The following is an 18,229-nucleotide window of genomic DNA, read 5'->3' on the forward strand; positions in this document are numbered from 1 at the left end:
AACCTTAATGAGGGAGAAGGGCCAGACAAAGGAGATATTTATGTTTTTCCTGGGTTGTGTGAGCATCTGCAGCCTCTACTGATGCACTGACTGGAATTTTCTGGCTAGGTGAGCTTTTAGGAGTGAGGAAAACAGTTGCACTGGCAGTGATGGAACTTGGTTGTAAGGGAAGGGCTCAGACCCTGCTGGCTCCCATGGCCCTTGTGCTGGTGCCTTCTCCCCTTCTTTGTTACTCTTGTGGGATTTCTGGTACGTGCTGGGTGTGGAACTGATTTCCAGCAGCATTGCCTAATCTGAAGGGTCAAAGAGGGCAGGAGAATCCATGCTCAGAGCTTCACGGGTTCTTTTAAGCCTTGGTTTCAGTGGTGGATGCTTGCAAAGAAAACCAGCACAGGAAGTTTCTGCCTGCTGGGAAACATTAGGAATTCACCAGGATTGGGAAAGGTCCACCCTGCATGGGTCTCCTCTGGAGCTCATCTCAGATGGCTCAGGTGCACCCAGCTGACCCATATGAGTGGTATTTGCACCCCTGGAGCCCATCCTGGGAGATTTAATTGATCTGAAGGTGCTAGACCTGACATCTGCTAGACTGTTGGAGAGAAACTTTGGAAGTTGCAATGTTTGGAAGCAAAGCCAATATGGCTGAAGCAGTTCTTGAACTGACTCCAGCTCTGCATACTGACAGCACGAAATCCATATTCTCAATGGGCAAATCTCCTGTTTTCTATGTTACTTGCTACATTACTGATTTTTTTGCAGCCTGGCCAACAGCTCTGGCTCTCTAGATAACTTTACAATATTGTAAGATGATCCTGGCTGTTACATCTTATCAACTTAAGATTCTAAACTGTAAATCAGATTTGTAAACCAGATCTTTTCAAGGTTCTCTCCTTTCTTAGAGGTTAAAAGAGCTATCAGTCAAATGCTGTATGCTGACCTGTGTGATTAAAATAGGCCAGTCTTCAAAAAGGCACCCCAGTGCTTTGGTTGCTTTTGCTCTTTCACACCTAGGTATGGAAAGCTAAAATATTTATTAGTTTAGCTTTTAAAAGCTACAGACTAGAGGCCTGTGCCTCCATTCTCCCAAGGCATCAGAGCTCACTGTCTTCTCTGGGAGGCCTGAAGATGTTTAAACAGGCTTCAGACTGGAGGTGAATGTTTCCTTCTCCATAGCTGATGGCTGTAACACTGATTGCCATCCTTTGGTTCTGTTGATAATGTATTTCAGATCATTAGTTTTAATTACAACTGTTGCCCTTGTCTTAAAAAAAACCTCAAGACAATCAATGTATTATGGTACATATACATTATATGGTACATATGTAGTCTTCACATTAAAAAACAAATCTTGCTACTCTATCAAATCAGGTCAGGACCAATTTACCCTGAATTAAGCACTTATGTAAACCACTGAGGTTAGGATGTTGCCCTTGGCTCCTTCAACAGCCATTACAGAAAGAAGAGGGAGGCTGAATTATCCCCTAATGATGGTCCTTTGCTACAGCAAATATTGTACAACACTCCAGTTAAGCAAGTTTTTCACTTGGGCTTTTTAATCCACTGACTAAAGAGGTGTCAAAATAAACCTGCCTGCAAGTGGCCTAAAGTGTAACAGCTGGTGGGGCTGGAAGAGCAGAGGCAGAAACACCCAGCTGGGCAGGTTCCTGTGCTTGGGACTCTGCATCACAATGTGCAAGCACAGCAGCTTCCTTCAGCCCTGGGAGCTGGGGCACGGCCCTGCTGGGACCTGCTGGGACCACAGCCCAGCATGGGATGCCACAGGATGAACCCACAGGAGCCCAGGGCTCTGGAGCGGGGTGCCAGAGCAAGCTGAGGAGAGGTGCACTCCTCATCCTCACCACTGCCTGCCCATTCCTACTGTGCTAGGTGGGGTGGGAAGCTCCAGCTGCCTCCTTGGGCAGGAGCAAGGAAACCATGGAGAGCCCTGGGATGGTGCTTGGGTGTCAGAGTGCTGAGCCAGACCTGTGCCCTTTGGTGTCTGCACCTGTGGGGGTCCCAGTCTTTGGTTTTTCTGGGTCCAGATTGAAGGCACTTGAGACAGTAATTTGTGTTTGGACTCAGGTGTTTATTATTTTTTATCAGTAAAACAGTCTCACTACTGTGAGTTTGGCACCTTTTATTAGAAAGCACAAAATGGCTCACAATCTCTTGTTCCAAGGTCCTTTAAGACTAAACTATCCAATTAAGAACTGACACCTAGATTATTGTCCCTTTTAACCCAATAACTGATCCCAAAGAGCTGCAGTGCAGAATTTCTGCCCAATTACTAAATGCCAGCCAAACCCATGAAGAAGAAGGAGGAAGAAGCATGAAGAAGAAACCCAGGATGACCCCTTGTGCCCTCCATCTTGCTTCCATCCACAACATACTAAAAATCCCAAAACCTAAATTTCTCACCAAGTGATACACCTACACTACTCTCTATAATCACACTTTTGTGGTTTCTAGTCTATCTTGAAGTCAAGGAAACTTTCTCCATGAATGAGGGTCAAAGTCAGTGCTCCCCTGGGGGTCAGGACACCCCAGAGCAGACAGAGAAATATTCCTGGTGCCCTGGGTTTCCACATGCACTCTCAGAGCCCAGTCTCTTGTCTTTTGCTGCTCCCCACCAGTGCTCCTTGTCTGCAGTCCAGCCCTACCTGCCCACCCATGCTCAGTCAGGCCAGCCCAGCTGCTGTAGCAGGAGAGCTGGAGCTTTGTTTATTTTATTTTTTTTTTTAAGCATTCTAGGACTATGCCAGTGGCTGTCTCAGCTGCAGACAGTTTCTAGGTTAATTATCCATAGTGTGTGGCTCAGTGGCTGAGGACTGAATGGATGCCACTGAAGCCTACAGTGAAATTTGCAGGTGGGCTGGGATTTAGCTCTGTGTCAGTGTGTAGCTGGGCTCCCTCAGAGCTCCAGAGAAATCCATAAATTTGGGGTTTTGTAGCTTTCTTGTGCTACAAAAGTAGGAGTTTCTGAATGCTGTTTAGAACATCTCAGGAGATGTTTAGCCTAGTGTCTCAGTTAAAACTGAGTGAATGATTGTGCTGTCCCCTGGTTTTATTCCATCTCTCTGGGAAGCAGAGTGATTCACAAGGGTGAGTGGGACTTGATGCTCTTTCCCCCACGGGATTTGGAACCAGGGTGGTGCTAAGAGCTCATACCCACAAATATTTTGTGCTTTCAAGCTGTGACTTCAATGGACTCTCATGCAATATTAAGCTCTGATGCTGGTAATCTGTCTCCATAGACTGGTTCTCCAGGCTGTGTATAGTTTAGTAGTTTTATGCTCTTGGAAAACTGATTTATGAACATTTATGTTTGTTTATGTGTAGAGTTTATGATGTGAAACGAAATACATGTTTTTCACAGAGGCCAAACAGAACAGCTCAGCTCTTAGTCTCCAAATAGCATCCCAGATAATTTATTTTGTTGACAGCTGGTACAATGTGCTGCTGATCCAACAGTAGTTACTGCACATTAGCAGCCATACATCAGCTGCCTCAAAGCACTTTGGCATGCTCCAATAAATAAATTCCCCTATAAAGCTCAGGGCAGATCTCTCCAGCATGCAGCAGCCCCAGTTTGGAGGGAGAGGTGAAAGTTTGGTGCTGGGCCAGAGGAGGCTGGCTGTGTCCATCAGTAATCCAAAGACTGCATTAATGCTGAGTTTAGGACCAGGTCTTCTTGCTCACAGCACTTCATATTTAAATAATCTTGTGGGAAATGTCTTGCCATAGCAAGAGAGTCTGACATTCCTGAGCCCTTGCTGAATGAAATTAAGAGAACCAACTTGGTGGGTTTTTCCCGAGGTTGCTACCCAGTAACTCCAGCCCAGATGATTGCAGAGGAAAGTTACAGAGTATTGAGAAACTTGTCTGAAATCCATTAGTATCCTTGTTTAGTGTTTTCAGTAATGCTTTCATCAGGGACCATGTGTTTCTTTACACTTCCACTGACCATGAAGGTATAAAGAAACACATGGTCCCTGATGAAATGCATTACTGAAATGCACCTCCACCAGCTGGGAAGGTAACTCTTAACACAACATGCTTCCCATGAACTGTTCTCTTCCCTCTACATCTCTTTCTACCAACCAAAACCCCTTCTTACAGAGTGGTCACCCCAAGTCAGACCAAAAGATGGGCATTACAGGCTGTCTGACAGCTGCTCCATCCACAGAGAGGCAAAAGAAGAGAGACACAGTAGAGGCTGCGGATTTCTTTTCCTCCTTCATCATCATTTGTGGCTCAAAATTCGCATGGTATTCTCTGGAAAGAGCTGTGGGAGACATGAGCCCCTTGCCTGTAACCTCAGAGGCAGAAAGCAGGCAGAGCCAGAGCTGAGTTAAATGAGAAAAACCTGCTCATCTCCACAGGTTTTAAACCATCTGCATCCCAGCTGGCCCATCCCCCTGATTTGTGGGGCCATAGGAAAAGTGTATAAGCATTTAGACTGTTCCATGGACTCTGACTTTCCCCAGCATCATCAGTGCCTCGTTGTGCATGGAGGGGCAGCATCAGCTCCCTCATCACATCCCTTCTCCATGGCCAACTGGGGCTCAGCTCCCGTCCCCCCTGCCCTGCCTGGCTCAGCTGCAGCCTTGCACATGCCTTGGCTGTGCTAGAGCAGCAGCAAGCACCAAAACACAGTTTATTGGAATCTGACATCTGTTGTTGTTGGGTTTTTTTGTTTTATGTTTTTAAAAAAATTGTCTTAGTGATGAAATGATTCGACTCCAGAGGATGGGCCCTGGTGTATGTGTTACTTCAGTTACCCCCAATCAGGGATAGGGGTGGAGGGGAAGGGAGCAAGCACCCAAACAGTGGGCAATCTGGATTGAAAAACATTTCAATATTTAAAATGTCAGATATGTTTTAGTGTTTCTTTAATGGGACCCATCCACAAGGGCTCACATGAGTCTATGGTCTCAAGTTTAAGACTAAAACCAGCATTTCTCACAGTGGTGGCTGGACCATCTGCCACTCTTCCCTAGTCCTCATGACTGAGTGGTTAAATAAGAGGGAGCCATTCAGCATCTGCCAATTGTGCTTTTCCAGTGACCTTTCAAAAAACTGACTTCTTTTTGACTAAAAATAAATTTTACATTACCAAGCCAATGAGGCAGACTTCCCTATGTATTTTGAATAACACCATTGTTTTGAAATATATCTTGGCTCCCATGTAACAACAGTCTGATGGTAAAAAAAACGGTGATTTAAATTGGTTCTGTTTATTGGCTGATATTCATAATGCAGTAAGAAAGTTGAGCTTCTGCGCTCTCCTGTGACATGCCATTATCAGCACCTCATGAAATGAGAGGAAGGGAGAATAAAATCACCCAAACATTTCTGGAAACCTTCTCTGAGCTTCTTTTTTTATTCAGGAATTTTCACTTTCAGAGCACCTCTGTTGCAGACTATTTCCCCATAATGACGTGTCTAGACTTTGATGGAAAAATTTCCAGGCAGCTCTTATTTCTCTGTCCTCTTTTCTCTTTCCATCCAGGGGTGAGCAGTTGGTGTGGTGATGATGATGTTGAAAATGGGAAACAGACTGAACTGAGCCAGTTCCTCGAGGAAAGCCCTTCCTTTGGGGGTTTGATGTGCCCAGATATGCATATACAGAAAAGCCTGGCCTGAAGTAGGGTGGTATTGGTCCTTAAAAGAAGAATTTGGTAGCAGAGCTAAAGTTGTAGAAGCAGGGAAAAGGCAAGATAGGATTTTGAGGGTGCCAGGCTATAATGATTTGCTTTATATCTGTACATAAAAATGCATTTGCAGTATGTGTCTGTTAAATCACTGATGCTTCCTCTACAATTTACAGACCATTTCTTAAAGCCAGACCAGTTCTGTTGTATCTTTTGAAAGTTATAAAAGCCCTCAAGATAGATAAATTTTCCTGGCTTTTGTGAGAACCAAATGTCAGGACGACAGACCTGCCAGCCTTGCAAATGCAGATTTTTTTATCAAGAAGGAGCACTACTACATGGCAGTGATGTGTGGCTGCAAACTGACCATGCTAAAGGGAGAAGGCAGGAAAAGGGACTTCTCTCAGCTTTGCTGTTAAGGGCTCAGCCTCTCATTTCCCTATTCTCTGGCTCTTCTCCAATTCCTGTGGTTTTGAACTTTTATTTTCCCTCATAATCAGACTGATATCATAGGGATTTGCATGGAAACTGATGTCCTCAGCTCATCTCAGTGCCAGAATTACAATAGTCTCTTGTTCCTAATGGAAACAAATACGTAAGATTTCCAGAGAGCCCCAGTTTATGTGGTGAGTGATCTGCTAGCCTATAAGCAGAGCCTAGTGTGATGCCTCCATCTAATTTCATGAAACCAGATGAGAAATAGAAAAAAAAGTATATGTTAATGTGGCATGTGCATGTGTAAGTGTTAACCAGGTCAGTGTTTCTCTACTGCCCCATGAGGCCTGGCCTCTTTCACCTTGGCTGTGTGAAGAAAAGACCCCTAGATGCTGGGTTTTCCCCAAAGGGAGCAAAACCACTGTTGTTTTGGGGCCCTACAGTGACCCTCTGCTGTGTCAAGCTGCCTGCAGACACAAGCAAGTATCAGCAATGGTTTCTAAGTTTTGCTGAAGTTGTTTGGTACAGTATCCAGTCCTTTTGGGGGTTAGCTTGTTGGTTTAAAGGAAGGTTGACTCCAAATTCTACTATCTGAAGAGAACCATTCCTCCTCCATCTAGCAGCAGGTTCAGGAGGTTCAGGAGATGGCAGGACTGGTAGAATGAAACCCCTCTAAAAGCCTTGTGCCTCTGGCTTGGGTATCCTCATTTGGAGCCATCAAAGGAGAGCTCCAAATGAGGATACCCAAGCCAGAGGCACAAGGCTTTTAGAGGGGTTTCAGAAATGTATCCTGAACCCTTTTCAGACATGCCAGATGGATGGATTATAGTGCTAATGTCATTCATCCAGAGGGAGGAAGCTGATGGACAGGCCATGTGTCTTGGCCCTGTTAGCATATTTACTTCCTTGCCAAAGCTTTGGGGAAAATAATCTGCTTTTAATGGAAATTTGCCCAAACAACACCCAAACACAGACACAAGTCTCTGCGTGGCAAGTCTGAATCTACCTGGCTTGTTGGCTCAGTGCTGCAGAGCCAAGCTCCAGTGCAAGCAGTGAACAAGTGGCAGAGTGACGCTCCCGCCTGATGCAATGTGAAGCAGCCCATGCAGGAATGTGCACCAGAGAGCCAGCTCAATAGAAATCAAGACCTACTTTGGCATCAAATTGTGTATTCTCAGCTTTTAGAGGCTTGGCTTCAGGCTGTTTTTTCATGTTCAGCTCACCCTGTGCTTTAACTGGAGCTGAGAAAGTTGCTGACTCTGTCCTGTGAAACCTCAGACGCCCGGATGAGGAGCTGCCTGACTCACTGCCAGCCTCATGCTCAGACCGACTGCCTGCTCCTGAGCCTGACCCCGTGTGAGAGCCTCTCCCCCTCTGCAAGCCAGATTAACCAAGTCCCTACCAGTTCTAGGAAAATGACATTGGCCTGAAATAATGGGCTTGACGTGGGTCCTTTGCCTGGTGCCCAAGCTTGAGCGGATGGTTTTTCCTCCCACGTGCACACAGGTGTTCTCTCTTTGGGAAACACGCTGAAACACTAGATCCCATTTGTGGCTTTTTGTTAAGCTGCCAGCCTTGAGGGGCAGAAGTTGTTCCAGTGAAAGGAAATAGAGTTTTGAGGTGTGCATGGGCAGGACTGGTGCCTTGTTCTTGGGGATGCTAAAGTCACCCAGTATCTGGGGCTTTTTGGCTGTTGGGTGTGCAGGAGCTGAGGGAAGCAGCACTGGGTGGGTGTCTGCTGGTCTCTCCTTGCCTCCATCCTGATGGGAAGGGAGTCACTGAGGAGTGCCTGCTCTTCTTGCAGCTGCTGAGATCCACCCCCAGATCCACCAGCATGCCCAGCAAAAAAGGTCTTTTTCCACATGTGTCAAAATTAGGGACAGGAAAGTGTTTATTTATATACTGTGTGTAGGTGCTTTCTGGCTTTCTTTGGAGACATCCTCTCTGCCCTCAATTCCTTTTCTCCTCTCCTGCCTCCCATGCTCCCCCTTGCTGCCCCCAGCACTCCCCTCTCCCAGGGAGAGAGTTCCTCCTGCTCCCAGGAGTCGGGGCCAGCAGCCTCCTCTGCGGCTGGAGGGATCGGCCTTGGCAGCTGCGCAGGAACCGGGCTGGGGCCACCTGGGTGCCCTCCTGGCCCCTGACTCACTGCAGGGGCAACCACATCCCTCCCAGGGAGCTGAACTCATCCCCTTTGAGCTCCAGGCCTCTCTCCCGTCCACTTTTGGGATTCAGAAAGGAGGAAGGGCTCTCTGAAAGGGACCAGGGATGCAGATGGACACTGTCACTCCCCTGCATGGCATTTGACACCTGCTCTGCTTGGGAAGGGCAATGTGGATATTTCTCTCTGCCTGATTATCTGAGTGGTGTTGCTTTGGCATGACTCAGGAGTGACTGACTTTGCCCAAAATAAAGATTCCTTGTAAGCATGCATCACTCTTCCAGAAGACTGTGATTCACTGGAGGTTTGCCTCCACCCTCTTTGGTGCAGTCCACAGCTGTGATTCCCTTTGGAGCCTTTTTTGGGTTTCTTTCAGCCCAAAACATAGGTTGACTTTGAGAAGTGGATTTGTGTATCCTGGGCCAAATTCTTCTCCCATTCAGTGTGTATGGGCCAAGTTGCCCAGACCCCTGCAGGCCACATCCAAGTTCTCCATTTTGAGTATCGAGTTCTCATGTCAGGCATTAAAAGGGACTGTCACAGGCATTTGCTCTGATTTTCTGTTCTTATCATACACCTCAGAGATCCCTCCAGTGTTCTGCTCCAAGCCCTTAGTCTCTTAGTCTGGCTGGTCAGAGACAAGGGTCTGTATCCAAGATCTGAGGTGGAAACCTGTCTCTGTGACTGAATATTGGCAGCAACTGATCATAAAATCTTTCCAGTGCATGGAAAGGCTTCCAAGGAGACTCCAGCTGACTCCACCTGGTCATCTCCAATGCACCACATAGAGGGGATCTAAAACTGCAGCTTATTTTGCTATCCTTGCTTCTGCATGCTTGTTTGCTCTAAGTAATTGCATCTCATTTAATTGTGTTTTTCTAGATAGTTGATCTGATTATTAATTTATGGCATACCTTGCTGCCTTTGCTGAGCTTTCCATGCTGTGTCCCCTCATTTTTATCTTCTGATGCTCGCTCTCCAAGGACCTGTGCTTCTGCCTGAATACCATGTTAACCTTGGACACCAGATGCTTGTTCTTTTACACCAGGATCCCAAATCACCTCTGGTGGAAGTTGACATTGTCTTAAAACCTCTGAATCCAATATAAATGATGTTCTGGACTTGGAAACAGGAGGCTGCCTGCAGATTTGGGCCCAAGCTTCTCATCTCCATTTGTGACCAGAAATGCTCTAGTACCTTCTTCAGCCCCCCTCATCTTCTGCCTCAGATTTCAATGCACCATAAAGGGAGGAAGAAAAGCTCTTCAGACCCACCCCCCCCCCAGCAGCCCAGCTAGAAAATGTTCCAGCCAGAACCAGTTTTTACTGATTTAGCAAAGTTTTGAAAACCTTAGAAGCTGTTGGTCCAAGGCTTGCCCCTCTGGGGTAAGGAGACTCATGCAACCAGGAGCCTTTGAGGATGTGCCCAGTGAAGAAGGTGCAAACACTTGATGGTGAATATTATGAAATCTGGAGAGCATTTTAAAAGGACATTTAAATATTTAACAGTGACAGAATGACTCAAAGAATTGCCCAGGGTGTAGCTCCCAGTCCCACTGCTGAAGTGCTGTTTGTTAAGAAAGGTCAAATAGCAAACTGCTGAGGACACTCACACAGAGCCAAAAGTCTCTTTCAGGACGGTGTATCTGATCTGCTCAGGTCAAACAGTCATCCACAATTTTGTCTGCCTTGCTGAGACAAGAACATTTTAGGAAGCTAAATCTAAAGCTATGACAAGTATTCAAAACACATCAAGGAGACTCCAAACTGTCTCAAACCTGATTTCAGGGCAGAAACCAGAAAGTATTACAGCATTTTAATCCTTTGCTTGACTTGTATCATATTTTTAAAACTTTTCCTGAAACCAGGAGGGCTGGAAACTTCACTTAAAAAGAAGGGGGAAATTTCATCTAATGTGATCTCAAAGCAGAACTCTGAATAAAAAGTGAGTGCTCCAAAATAAATAAGTTTGAGCTCAGAAGTGGAAAAATAGAAGTGTTTCTTCAGATATTACCAACTTAAGCATGGTGGCTGTGACTTTGCCAGGTGTTCTGTTGGTATTCACTATCTAGACAAGTTTCTTTCTGAAATACTGTAGGAGCTTCTCAGTTTGCTCTCTTTTAGCGTGACATTTAAGGAACTGGACCGTAAGTCATTCTGGACTTCAAATGCGCCTTTGATTTCACTTTAGGCTTCTCAAGCAGATGTTGTGACAGGTATGTAGGTCCATGGTAAGCAATGGCAATCATACAGATATTTCCAGCTATTTTTGTAGCCCCTTTGTAACTCTTCCACAGCGTTAGGACCTAGTTCTCACCTTCCCCTCAAATATTCCCCAATCATGAGACACTAATTTTGGATTCATGATTTAGATCAGATAACAGGAAGAAAGTCTTCATTATGAGGGTGGTGAGGCACTGGTACAGGTTGTCCAGAGAAGCTCTGAATGCCCCATTCCTGACAGTGTTTGAAGCCAGGCTGGATGGGGCTTTGAGCATCTTGGTGTAGTGGCAGGTGTCCCTGCACATGGCAGGGGTTTGGTGTCTTCTACCCAAAATGTTCTGGGGTTCTATGCTGCAAATCACATGCAGCCCCTTCTTGCATTCTCCATAAATACAAACCAGTGCCTCCCACAAGCTTCCCAGAAGGTCAGAAGCTCCCAGATCATTTAATCTGCTAATGAGGCTTCACAGCTTTTTCCAAGCTCAGAAATGTAAAATGACTTTCTGTGAGTCCTGCCCTGTGCATTCCTTTGCAGTGTTACCATTGCCTCGATGAAGTGCTTTGCCAGAGGTGAGGTACTTGTCCACCTGCAAAGACAGAAGCTGAAAAAGCTCTTGGTGGGAGAGAGTATTGGGGAAGGGGTGGAAAGAGTCTGGTGAAGGAAGACTTGGTGGTAAAATTATTATTTTTTTACACACAGGAGCAGCTGACAAATCCATCCCGTCTGTGCTTTTTGTGCAGCATTACAAAATTAGAAAGTTGTTTTCCAATGAACATGAAACTGCTGAAGAACAGAAACTGAAGTGCTGTAAATAGTGCTGGGCTCTTTGAAGCCACAAAGAGGAGACTGTTCTGCTGGAGATGCCAGCCCTGGGAACACGGCTTGCCTTTGTCCGCGTGTCGTTATGCAGCAGCTGGCGTGCGCCGAGCGCGACTCCCAGATTTGTTTGTGCTGCTAACCCAGGACAAAGAAGAGACAGTGGCTGCCTGGGAGTGGTGGCCAAGAGAATTCTGAGTCCTTCAACCCACCTGGCTCAATGGGGCAATGATCTTCTGTAGATACACGTGGAAGGGTAAAGAACTTGTCTGCAGGCAAAATTTGCTCAGATTTTCAGAGATAATTGTTTCTGTTTTGTCTTAGGAAGAATAAAGAAATCCCAGTTCTTTCCTTTAGGAGATACAGCTCAGTCTCTAATGTCCTTGTCACCAGTGCCAGTGGGTTTTGCACTGGGGATGGTGGCAGCTGACATGAGCACCCCCTGGGCTGTCCATCACTCCTGAAAACAGCATTCCAGGGCTCTGTTTGAGCAGTTGGGCTTAAAATGCAGCTGAGGAAGCAACAGGCACTGGTGGGGTTAGTCCTGAACCTGGCTGAAACCTCTCCATGGATACACCCCAAGGGGGAATCACAGGGTACTCTGACTGCATGCAGCTCCCCAAAAGTGTCACTTAATAAGAGATGGTTGAACTGAGCCCAAACACACAAGACAGCTGTAGGAGCCCATTATGTTTTGTCTGGTGCAAATGCATGTCTTTGGGGAATTTAGACCCCATCCTACACCCCTGTCTGATTTCTGGATGGATGGTGTCTCGCCTTGAAACTTGGAGCTATTTTCTTCCACCAGTTGTCCATGGCTGGGCCTCAGCTTTGCACAGCCCCTGCTCAGCTTTCAGCGTTGAAAGCAAGGAGGGTCATTAAATCTCACTGACCTTCAAAAGAGCCCCAAATGAAACCCTAACAATGTTTTTAATAAAGGTGCTGGCTCTGAAGGGTTTTGTCTCTTTCACCTCATGCCAGATAATGGCACAAGAGGTGCTTGTAAATGGGAACCTTATTAAACTTTATTAAAGGAGTCACAGGAGCGAGGACTGCACCTTTCAGCCTTGCCATGGGAGAACCACTGCATTAAAGCTTAGTTTTTAAATTAGGCTATGGAAAGCAGGTTTAACCACTCACAGTGATTTTATCACATGTGTATGCATGGAAACATTTTCTTAACTAATGAACACATGGTGAAGTGGTTAATTGATGGTAGGTGCCTGGGAGCCTCCATGCATTGCCCTGATTAATTGCCTGCTCAGCTTTAGTCTGTGAATGGCTGCAGGAATGAATGTCCCATGGAGTCAAGCCTGAGGACAGACAACCACAAAACAAGAGGGTTAGGCACAGTTTCACCAAGGAACAGTAGCCAAGATCTGGGGGAAAAACCTGCCAAGATCATCAGCTGAAGTAAGTAACTCAAGAAGGAGCTGGGCAAGTTTCCAGAGCTGCAGAGTATGAGGTAAAGCCATTAACGGGATTTTTGGTTTTAAGATAATGAGAGATTGGTTAGTGATTGGGATTTCCTGGACTCCTGAGGCTTAGGAAATACTAGAAACACGGATGTGGAAGGCTGGCCTTGGGGAAGTGGGCTCAGGGGCTGCTCTGTGCCAACAACCAGCCTCTCCTGGCCCAGTGCCCTGCAGAAGGAGGTGCCTGGCAGGATCTGTGTCGTGTTGGTGTTCCCAAAGGGAAGGGTGAGCTGCCCCATTTGGCCTGGGACTTGACAGCCATGGGGCAGCAGCTGGTGGTCTGTACCCAGAGGAGGATGGAGTTACCCCCAAGGCAGGGGGTCTTTCAGCTATTTTTATTATGTTCCTTCTTCTTCTAGTTGTTTGGACAAAGGAGGTTGTGCTTTTCAGGGACAAAATTCACGAAAACCAGACAGTGACCACAAGAGCACAATGAGGTGTCTGCTTACAAATTGAATCTCTTGGAGGTTTAATGCCAAACTCTGCATTTGGAGAAGCCTTAGAGACTGTTTTTCATTGTAAGGGTTGTCCAGCGGTGTTGTGAAGAAAAGAAGGGGGACTACATAAAAATGAATTGACCACTGGCTGTGGGCTCTGAGTCCAAGCAGAAATAGTCAGTGTGTGCTGTCACCCTGCTGAACAGCCAGCAGGAGCTTGGATGATGATGGATTAGCCATTTCATTGAGCTCCTTACTTGTCTGTGCCCTTGGGCTCCTCCTGTGTATCTGCATGCTGGGGGCTGGAGCTGACCCTCTCAGATCCCACCAGAGATCTGCCATCATGCTGCCCCTTGGAGCATGGTGGCCCCTGAGCCTGGGAGCCAACATGTTTGCCATGCCACTAGGAGAGGGAAGAGAAGCCCCAAAATCCTCTGGTTGCTCTCTTCTTGTTATTTAAAAAAAAAATATGTACAAGATACAAATAGCATAAATTAACAAAGCCCATCAGCCTAAATGAAGAGAGTTATCTTCAGGTGGGCCTGCAAGACAGAGCTGGACTTTTCCTAGAGCACCTTCTTACCATTAGATTTTGTCAAACCTGGTACAAACACGTACCATTGCCTCTGGCTGGGCAAGGGTTAATGTGATTCAGAGAATATCTCACGCCTTGAAGTTTTTTCCATAAGCAAATGATGCATTTTAAGCCCAACTTGGCATGCTTTGCAGCAATCACCAACAGAGCAAATAAATATTAATAAAATAATTAGCTTTTCAGAAAAGGGTTAAACCACATGACCAGCTGTGTCTTCACAAACACCACAGCATCTGAACTGCAAAAGTAACGTTCAAACCCCATCTGTAATGGAAAAAGTTACTTTGATGCCTATGCATAGAATTTCTGTCTGTGACTCCCTGAGGAGGTTGCTTCATCTTGGCATTTTTCAGTGTCAACCAAGGCTCCATGACTGATGGATACTTGGGAGTTTTAGTTACTAGAAAGGGATACTCAAATACTTAAATATTTGTATGCATTAGCCCTTGTTAAATTAAAACTGTTTTAATCATGGGTTTGTTGCAAGAATCTTAATTCCTGTCATGACTTAATGTAATCCTGTACCATAATACTTTAATGCTGAGAAAGCCTCTGCCTGTTTCATTTTCCAGCACCCTTTCCTGTAGGATGCATACCTGTCTTACAGGGGCTTGGGAGCATCCTCCTTGGTGTGGACAAAGCTGGCTGATTAGCACCCACATGAAAATACCAATTAATCAATCATAATAAAGTTACAACCAGCAAATTCTTCCCACCTGCAATGATCCTGCTGAAGCAGGAGATAAGAAATGGGGAGGAATGGTGTAGGATGGGAGCTGTCACCCTGAGGCAGTGAACATTAGTGGCTACATCATTCCTTAGGGACATGGTGGAAAGTCAGCAGCAGAGACTGGTCCCTTATGGTTTGGGTCCAGACCCACTCAAACTCTGGAGATTAAAAAAAAATATTAAGGCCTGAACAAATGATGCTTACCTAGTTTTGGACAGAGTGTGAAACTTGAGTGATTCAAAGGGGGTTGGTTAGGGTGTTTTTTAAAGCCATGAAGTGTTGAATTCCTGTTTTGAGGAAAAATTGACTAAGCTTTGACCTTCATTGCCTTGCCAGTCCGAGTTTCCCACATTCACACACATGCTTTTCCTAGAAGAAGTCATCCAGAGGAACAACGTGCCTTTTGTTTGGAGGCTCAGTTAAATAATGCTGCTTTCAGATCCCTCCACGGCACGGAGAGAGCTCAGTGCCCTTTTGGTTTGCTGTCTCCCGTTACCTCAGGTTAGGCTGGGCTTTGCAGGCTGTGAGCTGACAGACAGGAGGCCTCAAGCCTTCTGAAGAGGCCTGTTTGTTTTCTGGGCTTGCACTGAGCAGGTCTCAGCTCCAAGGCCATGGAGATGCTGCCCTGCCAAGCCTGGGCCTCCAAAGGGTGCCTGGGAGGAGCTGCTGGGTGGGATGAGGAGACACCAAGTCTGGAGTCCGACTCAGAGCCACTGTCCACAGCACTCGAGAGGAACAGAGGATAGAAAAGAGCTCTTTTTAGGGTCTCCTCTGCCTCAGTCTGTGCCTGGGCACACTTGTTCTTGGCTGTTTGCTTTTGTTTGTGTCAGCTTGGCTTTGACTTGTTTCCTGCCTCTTTCTGGCCAGCCCCTTGCATCTATTTCTGCTCTCATTTATTTTAGAAAAATAACTTCTTCTCTCCTGGTTTCCCTCTTCATTTTTGCTGGTGGTGGTGAAAGGAAGAATCTTTTTCCTTTTTGTTTTTACAGAGAATCACAACTGCTTCCTTTTTTTTTTTTTCCATTCTGCAAATGAGGCACACTAATGAGAGCACACACCAGTGCTCAAGAAGCAGGAAGCTTTAAACTCCCACCCTGTGCTGGCTCTGATTTGTGTAACGGGTTTTGGGGCAGGTGTGGAGGGTGCAAACAACACCTCAAAAGGCTCCTGTGACAGCCCTCTGCAGAGGTCATGCTTAGGTGTCACTGCAGACACCTGTTGCAGATGCTTGCTGTACATTATAGTGTCCTGCTTTAGCAAACCACTTGTGCAATCTTTTAGCCAAACCATCTGGGTGAGGCTGAGAAGGGAGTGCAGGGTCTCGTGGAGAGGACTTGCAGGTGCCAGTGGGTGAGATTAAATTTAAGTGACTGTGCATCTGCCTGTCAATACCCCCTTAGTAGCTGCACTAACAGGAAGGATGATTAAAAAAATATCAAGGCTAATGGGCTGTGAGCTGCTTTTGACCAAACACCATGATCTTTCAGCTGCTTTGTAAATCATTCAGATGCATTTATAGAAATGTTTTTCTTATATTTTGTGATTCCAAGTATAGGATTAATACTAAGATGCTAAATTTAAATGATGTTTTGTCCTTTGTCACTATCTAGTTCTAACTGAGTGATTTATCTGTGATATGCATGTGGATAAGAACTCACAGTTGATGAATTAAAAAGCAGAGAAGAAAGGACATGTTTTCATTGCATTATAAAATCCTTTATGACTTCAGAGCTTTAAAACCAAGTGATTAAAGCTTTAATAAAACAATTCATACTTCTCTGCACCTGGTGCACAGGCAGCATTAATGCTGGCCCATGTTGGGGTATGGATGCTGCAGTTCAGGGCTTGGCCCCTGAGTGTTGGGGTGTAGGGCTCCTGCTGTGTTAATCCAGATCCTGGGTACTTTAAGACCTTCTGCTTCCAACCTATCCTGCCTGCAAAAGACCAGAGCCCACAGGCTCCTTGATCTTATAGTACTACTTGAAGCAGACAGAGGAGTGATTTGAGGGGATGATGGTATTCTTTCTCTGAGCTGGTGTTAGAGGAGAGTTTTGGGGTCCTAAATGTACTATGACACAGGGGGCAATCTGCTGTTTAGTGGGCATGGAGACCTTCTTGAGTGCAATGGCAATTGAGGGAACATTAAAAATATAAGAATGAGTGAGAATAAGGCAACTTCTTAAATTTTTTTTTCAGTAGCACTTCCAGTGACTGCCCTCATTTCACTGCTCCATCAGTTCAGTGCATGTTCAGTGTTCAGCTACAACCTTTGCAGCAATTTTTTTGAAATCACAGTAGGAGCAGGAAGCAATCTCTGTCCTCTTCAAGCAAGAAGACAGCAGCAGAGGAGGTCAGTGCTGACACAGGTAGCAGCTGCAGTGTGGCAGACCCATGTGCTGCAGGTCAGCATGGCCCTGGGCCAGCCTGGGCTCCACTCTTTGCTCTTGCTAACACGATTGCTGCCCTCACACACCAAGCTGGCAGCCAGTTTAGAGCATCTCCTCACTAGGGGCTTGCTTGCCCATCTGTGCCTGCCCTTGTCCCTTGCTCAGTCCTTGTCCCGTGAAATCTGTGCTTAAACATAAATGTGGTCCTTCTCCAGGGTCCTAATTGCAAATGTATTGATGGGTGGGAGGTCCCTTTTCCTCTCACATCTGGTTTGCTCTCTGGAACTGTGCCAAACTGAAAGTGGGTCATGTCAGAAAACTGAGGAGTGAGAAGGACTATGGCAGCTGTATCACTACCCTGATTTTTGCTGTTTTGGTCACATTATATGACTTCTTTCTAAAGGGATGCAGTGAGGTACTCAGTCCTCAGTACAGCAGAGAAGGAGGACAGAGTTTTAGTGTTCCCTGTTACCCTCCTGAGGAATCCCAAGGGAGCTGGAGACAGCAGGAGACCTGCAGAGCAGTTGCAGATAATTCTGATGGAAAAAAATATATGGTCATTTTGGTGCATCAAAATTCTACCACACTTCCTGCTGCTGAATGCAGCACTCAGGGGGAGCATGCTTGCTTCTAGCAAATTGCATTTCTTTAAAAACCTCAAACTTATTCATAATTACAAATTTGGAAACCAAAGTAGGTGACCTTGCAGCTGTTGAACCAAGCTGAAATGCAGATGTTGGTGCAGATGGCATGGAGCATGATTTAGCCATGACGACAGCAAAAATATGTGGGACACCATTCCTCATATCACCCTGCAGTATAACACATTTTCCTAACCATGAATGTTATTTGTGGACATTTTCCAGACCACAGTCTGCATATAATATTGTCATCTTACTCAGCCTGGCCAGGGAAGCTCATATAAAATATTCATTGCATGATTTGAACTGAAAAGCCTGCTGCTAAGAATGGGCTTTCTATCAAGTCCTGATACAAAAAGAACTTTTTTTCCTTCATATTTGTGAGATGTGTTTAGTTTATAGGTGCTGAGTGAATATTTCCACCCTCAGTAAGAAGTTCCAGGGACCAGTAAATTTTGGCTTGTGCTAGAATGAACTTGTACATATTAAAAAAGCAAGCAAGCTCCTGCAATTTGTATGCAGGGAACATCCATGTTGTATTCTAGTCCCCATGCCACTGTTCCATGAGGTTAACAAGCCTCAATTCGTTCTGAGCACGTGCCTGGGAACTTTATTTGATGCCTGTTGCTGAGGAGGAGGCTTAAGCACAAGAGCTGGAGGGCTGAAGCCTGAGGCTCA

The sequence above is a fragment of the Agelaius phoeniceus genome, chromosome 2 (assembly GCF_051311805.1).
Source record: "Agelaius phoeniceus isolate bAgePho1 chromosome 2, bAgePho1.hap1, whole genome shotgun sequence".
Taxonomy (NCBI): Eukaryota; Metazoa; Chordata; class Aves; order Passeriformes; family Icteridae; genus Agelaius; species Agelaius phoeniceus.